Source organism: Odontomachus brunneus, unplaced genomic scaffold, assembly GCF_010583005.1.
Source record: "Odontomachus brunneus isolate Ranch 3 - 2012 unplaced genomic scaffold, Obru_v1 Obru_scaffold_093, whole genome shotgun sequence".
In the NCBI taxonomy this organism is placed as follows: domain Eukaryota; kingdom Metazoa; phylum Arthropoda; class Insecta; order Hymenoptera; family Formicidae; genus Odontomachus; species Odontomachus brunneus.
In genome coordinates, this window is record NW_022639543.1 from 1,236,254 (window position 1) to 1,244,027 (window position 7,774).

At 38.3% G+C, this 7,774-nt stretch overlaps 1 protein-coding gene across 2 annotated transcripts in view; it reads right to left on the bottom strand.

The window, feature by feature from the left end:
* The window catches only part of LOC116848322 (thrombospondin type-1 domain-containing protein 4-like), a 94,341-nt gene that overhangs the window by 68,920 nt on the left and 17,647 nt on the right, over positions 1 to 7,774 (bottom strand). Inside the window, exon 1 of one of the 2 annotated variants that reach the window (XM_032824267.1) lies at positions 582 to 946. The exons of the other annotated variant lie outside the window; for it this stretch is intronic. The gene's annotated coding sequence lies outside the window, so the exon portion shown is untranslated. Of the gene's footprint in view, positions 1 to 581; positions 947 to 7,774 lie in introns of those variants that run through there. 2 annotated transcript variants of the gene reach the window in all.

Here is a 7,774-nt window from a genome sequence, read left to right on the forward strand (position 1 = left end):
ACGCAAGCTTTATAAAATATGGGTGTCGATATAACGCTCAATATGTAACTTTTTCCGTAAGCCTCACCTTTACGGGACGACTCGCAAATTCTTTCCACTCGCAAATACAAACGATATCATTTTGTGGTGTTCATAGTATATATCATTACTGAAAGCGTTACTTGATACGCAATCGCTTACACGATCCTTAAAATCTGCCACTTGTATGGGGAAAAACGTCCAGTAGTCGACACTCTTGCATGAATGTTGTCGGATATTAAAGTGTACTATAGGGATTTAAAAGAAAACGAATAGAGACACAAATAATAACTGTGGTAAATAATGAATAAATAATTAATAATCCCCATACAATCTGATATCTAATTGGATCCAAGCGAGATTGTCGAAAACTGCGGTGAGTGCTGGATATTCTTTCCTATTTCTCAATCTAAGAATTTTCGTGCAAGTGCTAAATATGCTATGAGAAATGAAGATCTGGTTGAATTCAGAATACATGACAACACAGGAAGTATCGCGATCGGATTAAAATACTGCAATATTTGGTCACTTTTGGAGCGAGCCCTCCTATCTCATTTACTCACTGTCGTGACTGCTCGCCTAATCCCTGTCGGTGAAAGCAGCAGGTGGATCCTCCGGCTCGTCCCAAGTGGCACACATGTCCCATGCAAAAACCGCAGTCCCGCACGCGCGTCGTCGATTCAAAATTCGATGGTACACGAAAACAAGGCGAAACTATTCGGCAAAATACGCGCGACGAGAAGGAAAGAAAGCAATCGCACCACTGTGTGACGTATTCGTGCGGGGTGTACGATGCCAAGGGTTAGCGTACATGCGTTACACGCGTGTGAGAAGTCGCACATGAACTCTGGACTTTTCGTGAACTTGACGAACGGTCGAGCGTGTGCACGCGCGCGAACGCCGCCGCGACAGGAACGATAGTGGCGAAAGTGGGAGACCCTCCGGGAAATATATAGGTCCGCGGGGTGGTGGTGGATCACAGGAGAGAAGGAGGGAGCAGAGGCGCCGCCGCATCCCTCCGTCACGAGTGCGCGTGTTCGCGCGAGTGCTCGTGCATCGCGCTGCATCGCGCTGCATCGCGCTGCATCGCGCCGTACGTACGTCCCGCGGGATGCTCAGCAATAATCGCGGGCGATTAACCCGCAAGTGTTTGACACTCGAAATGAAACAATGGATGCCTAATAAACGCAAAAGTTCGACTACATTGTTAAGCACGCGTTTACATTGGGTTATTGATAAAAAAGTTCATAAGAATTTTTATGACCTCAAAAACTCTAGAAAGTATGAAACAATCTCAATATGTATTTACAATCATATCCGAAAAAATTTTTATATTTTTAAGTAAATACATCGAATAAATATTTTCTTTATTTTTTATAGAATCAAAATTTTGATCCTACTTTCAGCCTCACTATTCCATTCAACACCTATTTTGATATATTCTAAAACTTATAATACAATCTATTTAAAAAAAAAGTGAAAAGAGAAATTTTGGATATAATCAGAATCAAAGTAAAAATAAATTGATTAAACCTACTTTGCTAACTTAGCTTTTATTGCGTTGTAGAATTCAAGGTTTAACATAAGGCCAAAATTTCGACTCGGGTATTTTTCTCTCATTACAGGATAAACTGACCACCTCCTTTCTTTCTTTCGGTTTAAAAACCCCAAGTTGACACAGTCACGCATAATTTTTTTAATTTTGCGATGATCTACCGTCGAAAAGAAAGATCATCGCGTAAATTTATGCCCAATCATAAAAAGATCGAGCCGATCTTCAGAAAAATGTGAACCCGTGAACCTACCGAACAAGCCAATTCGGCAGATTTTCTCTGACAAATTCGAAATGAATTTTCTGAGACTAAAATTAAAAGTTTCTTATTTCTGTGGAATATCACGCATATCGACTTTGCTTCGACAAAGCACTTAAAGTGTGCATGAAAAGATATTCAAATTTATTTAAAAACGTTCCTCTCTGTGTCTCGAAGGCAACGCTGTTCTATATTCCACGAATATTATTGTATTTTACACAGATATATAATTGTACGGAAACTTGTCGCACCTCTTTCTCGGGGAAGGCGGAGAGGCCATTCGAGATGAAACCTTCCACCGGGACGCCCAGTGTATGCAAACGATTTCTACACAAAGCAAAGGTGCGCGTCGGCCGCGTTATCAGCCATTATCGTTCCCATTTTGCCGTCGAATCTCATCTAGATAATCGGACGCATTGTTTAAAATGGCGTTATCCGCGCGCTAAATAGACCAACGGAAATCCCGGCGTGCCCCTTTTCCTTCCTCGCGCCCTTTGCTCTCTCGGTTCAACGAACTGTAATTGTGATGCAGACGCGGCCGTAAAATTCTAACTACGAGATTAGAGATTCGCGGCTTTCCCGTCCCGACGCGACGTTGTGACGCCAAGAGAAAACTGCTTGCGTAATCGGCAATCGCTCCCTTTTTCTTTTCGTTCCCCCGCCCTTTTTCGCCCTTTCTCCTTCGAGTCGCGAGTGGTCCGCGCGACTTTTCTTTTTTTTTACCGGCGCGAGACGGATCGCGTGTAAAATACCGTGACGAATCGCGACGGAGCCGAGAAGACTGTCTTATAGCGTGCGAGCTGTACGATACAATGTAAGGCAGAACCAATTACGTCGGGCGATTAAGTCCGGTAATTAATCCACTAGTGATCGATGTTCGCTGTAATGGACGTAGCTTTTTCTTTTATTTGTAATATTCAAACGTGATCTTTGAGTCTTTTTGCAGTACGTAATAGATAAAAATGTGCCGTGACTGAAGAAGAATGCGGAGAGGGGACAGAATAAGGCAAATAAGAAACAATTTAAATTCTGTCCGGTTATTATGATTTTTGCAATCATGGGAATAATGAGCGAATAATGAGCGAATTCAGCGTGATTACACTCTTCAGTCTAAGAGCGACCGCTAAATAAATATGCGGCTCGCGATAATTCGAGGAACGCTCGAGGCATTTATTTATTTTCCGTCTGGCGTAATGATCCGTCTGGTGAGATGTGTGCGTGATCTGTCTACACCCTCGAACGGCATTGATCTTTTTTTAATTACGATGTAACGAAGTGCAGTTACTAAGTAAATTTAAAAACTTTCGGAATTCTGTACACACAGATCGCGCGCAAAACAGCGTCTCTTGTGCAAGCCGAGTTTTTGATAAAATCTCAGAGTGCACAAACAGAAAAGTTACACGAAGATATATATGTGTACAGGGTGCATTTTAATTACATACCTCAAATATCTCAAAAGCAAGACAAAACAAACAAATCGATCGATGATATTAGGCTTGTTTTTGAACTTCTCTAACTGATGTGCAATAGGTTAGAGTGAGTTAGATATATTTTGTTTCGCATACTGATGCATCAATAAATTTGCAAGAGGAAATCTTGTTTAAAATGCCATTCGTCATATTACGTACAAAATGGTGAGGTTATCGAAAAGTGTATATTTTACGATATATTTCATATCTTGTGTTAAAAAAAATATTAAAATAAAACGAAAAATATTTCGCCAAGTATTTACTCTTCGATGATTTTATGCCAACATTTTTATACATAGAATAATCAGAAGAACTGATTTGTATTATAGGATCTATCCCCTTAAAACTATACCATTTTTGTTTAATTTTTTTTCTATAATATTTTGTTTTTAAGATAGTTGAGATATATGCAATTAAAATAAAACACCATGTATTTATGTGTGTATGTGTGTGTGTGTGTGTGTGTGTGTGTGTGTGTGTATGTGTGTACACACACATACATATATATGTGTATGTATATATATATATATATATGTATAAAATATTAGAAAATTATAACCTCAAATATCTCATCTTGTAAGGTGTATGTATAAATGTTAGAAAACTGATTATATCATATTAAACTTAATAAATATTTCATTTTAGAAATATTTCTATTACTTTTGTGAAACTCGCAATTAAATATAAAGAAAATTTGAAAATTGCTTTAGTAGCAAGAAATACAACACAACATATGTGAATACGTGAGCGTGGGAAAATTGTAATCGTAAGACGCGGTTTTCCATTTTCCGTTTTTACGAGACATCGTCGAATTTGCACCATTATGCGGGCTCATCTTGTCGAACGATCAAGCGTCTCGAGCTTGCTAACAAAGAACCAGTCATAGCGATTACCTGTCGAATGCCATTGTAAAGTGCGACATCCATAACCGTTCTCCGTGGTGGTCGGGACCGCGATAAAAGTTCAGTCACGCCGTGATTTATTAATTATAAAGCATTGTGATCCGCGAAGCTGTCCGCATAGTTGCGGTTTCACGGTGATAAAGCAACACACGGCGCTAAGGATTTCCACCTCGAAAATAGACTCCCGACTGATCAGCGATAAACGCCTCCGCGATTTATTTAACACTTTGGTGCGTCAATACGGAACGTCAATACGTGCACTTGCTCTCTCTCCCTTGTCAACATTATTGTTGAAAAGATAATGTAAGAGTAAAATGGAGATATCATTGGGGATATCAGATAAGACACAACTAGAAGAAGGATTCAGGTCTCGATGCGATAACAATGTTGAGGAAGCGTGAACATCGAGTTCCGCAAACAAGTTACGAAAGTGTTGTGCAGAAATGAAATAATTTTTTTCATATTTTAGTTCATTCAAGTACAAACTAAAGTAAGCAAATTAGGAAATTAAGTTCGAGGGAGAGTGACGCTAAAAAGAGTCAGGCTATAAAAGAGGCTACGTGACAAAATAAACAAAAGGTCCCACAGTGGCTTATTGCTTTGTGAGCCCAGATTGCGGCCCGTATGTCGGTCCAAAGGCTCCTTAACTTGACTGGTTATATCATAGCCTCTCGGGCAATTTCTTATCCCACCCTTCGTCAACATTTACATACCGAATGTGTATACGTGATAACTCGCCGTACATCGTGATAACACCACGGAAATAGACCACAAAATTACGTTAATTTTCCGAGTCAAAATTTTAGCCATATGTTAAACCTAGAATCCTATAATGCAATGGGAGCATAAGTTAACAAAGTAGATTTAATTCTAATGATACAATTTATTCCTACTTTGACTCTAATAATGTCCGAAATTTCACTTTCTTTACTTACTGTTAAAATAGGCTACAGAATATCAAAATAGGCGTTGAATGGAATAGTGAGGCTGAAAGTAGGATTAAAATTTCGACTCGGTTTCTACATAAATTAACACGTCGTTCACTCTTCTTAATTAATCGGTTGACACCACTGTGCAATAATTCGCATTTTATCTTATTTATTACGATTAATTATCTCATCAGACAATGCAAAATCATTTTCTATTGCTGTGCGGGTTCTATAGGATAAGTAGTGGAGAGATTGATTTCTCAATTTTAAAAACGACTTCTACTCGGAATCGTTTTAACCACGTAACAACTTACTTATCGCAACTCGAAATAATTTATCGATACGTATGTGTCCAAGGAAGCTCTCACTTTCAACGAGCAATCACTCAGGATTGACTCTCAATTTCGACTGGTAGTGTGTCGAGCCTTTCGCCGCACGGAAAATTGAAATCGCAGCGTCGTCACAGAGTCGTCTGGTTTGCGCGAGTAAATAGTGAAACTTGGAGAAAAACTGACTCCTCGCGACTTCCATTAACCTCCTTGGGAGAAATCCACGATCGTTTGCTATGCCGGCAATATTTCAAACGAGTTTGTTATTATAATCTTTCGAAAGCTACATACTGCGAGATTGCGCATTACTCTGTAATGATCCGGCGAAACACACCGAGCGAGATTGGAACGTGGTCGATGATTAATCTCCAATTAATTACCTCGTTTTAACGCGATACGGTTTATTTACGCGAATCAATCGATTAAATCACCATCGACTGAAAGAGGATTAAGTAAATTACGCGGCGCAATTTACGATGCGCTTAATTAATTTGCAGCACGCGTCTGTCATAAAACGTAGAAATCAAACGTTATCAAAAGGGCTTTTTGTTTCAAATAATGTGTGACAAATTATTTTCAACATAGACTACGAGTTACCCCGACGTAACTTCAATTTGTATTCGCACGACGTCAACAGACATACGGAAAGAGAAAAAAAAAATATATATATATATATATATGTATATATTATATCCCAAAACAACCTCCGAAGCTCTCGTATAGTACGGATTGAAGTGAACATAAAAATCCTATACCGTTTTGTGATATTCGCAATAATTATTAAGATATTAAGGAAGATTTGTGAGTATGATTGATATAGCAAATGAACTGTAGAATACCGACGTCTGCCATCGTGTGCTTGTACATTAGGTCAATCTGAATCAAAAGGTCTCCTATCATTTTCCTAATAACTCTGTAGATTTTTAATTTAAAAAAATCGATGAATGGTCGTTCGCGATAATATATCAATTCTCTAATTAATAACTAAAAATCTACAAAATTATTAGGAAAAAGGTAGAGGACTTTTTATTCAATAAATCTTCATTAATTATTATCTCGATAATTGTTGCGAATATCGTAAAACGGTATTTTATATTCACCTTAATCCGTATTATGCCTCTCTAGGAGAGCTTCGGAGGTTGTTTTGGGGGGGACGCTCTATATATAATATTTTTTTCATATAAATACTTTTCAATTTTACTATTTTTCTAGTAGCACAACGTAGACTGTCAATAAGATTTATTTTGCTGGGAAATATAGTAAATTTCGTTAGAAACATAACAAATTTTTGAATAGCACATTTTAGTTTCTAAAATATATAAATAACACATATGGAATGAAAGGATAATGAATTACCGCAAAATGTCGATCTATTATTCGGTTACAAAATTCAGTAGTAATTTATATTGTAAAATTCCCTCCGTGCAGAGAATTGTAAGACTAATCTTTTTATTATTCAGATATTTAATTTTCGCAATGCACCCTTCATATTATTTAACTATAACCGCCGTTACCTACGGTTACGTCACACGCCCATCTTCGCAAAAAAGGCGTCGCGCGATTAATTGATTAATCGCCAATCCTTAATCTTGTCAGCGGCGCGATCCTTGAACAAGCTCGAACCGCTAAAAAACCGTGATTTCGCGTATCTACGAAGAGAAATGGGTGCGCTTGTTCCTCGGATCGATCCTTTTTTTTTTTTTTGGCGATGCACGATCCTGTTCAACGCTTCGTCGAATTATACACCGTGACCTGTAATTTGGACACTATTTCACATGCCGTAAGCATGCAATCACGAAAAGGTGTTCCCTTTTGTGAGTGGTTCCACCTAGATGAAGAATTTATCGGCTAATAGCCCTTCCTCGAGATTATAATACACGATGCACATATGATCCGATCGGATCGCAGCGTCATAACGCACACCGTACGAAACGCTTCATCTTTTCGCCTTTTTAGTTTCACGGGCTATAAGATCTTTCCACGTCCAAGTGAACATTTTGTTACGCGGATTGTGCGAACATCAATTAATTTCTGTGGAAAATTCAACGAATAATAAGTAAGAAGTGCATATATATATATATATATACAGGGTGTTCAAAAGGTCCCGGACCGGTGAAATATCTCGAAAACTAAGCATTTTAGAAAAAAATGTTTCAGATAAAAGTTGTGGCGTTTAAAAAGATGTATTTACTGATCACATCAATTTGACCTTGGGTTGCGTAGCGAAGGTCAGGTCAAGGTCACATTAATTTTTTTAAATGGAACACCCCATTTTTCATTGCATATTCTTATAGCACATCTCGAGAGCTTTCCAAA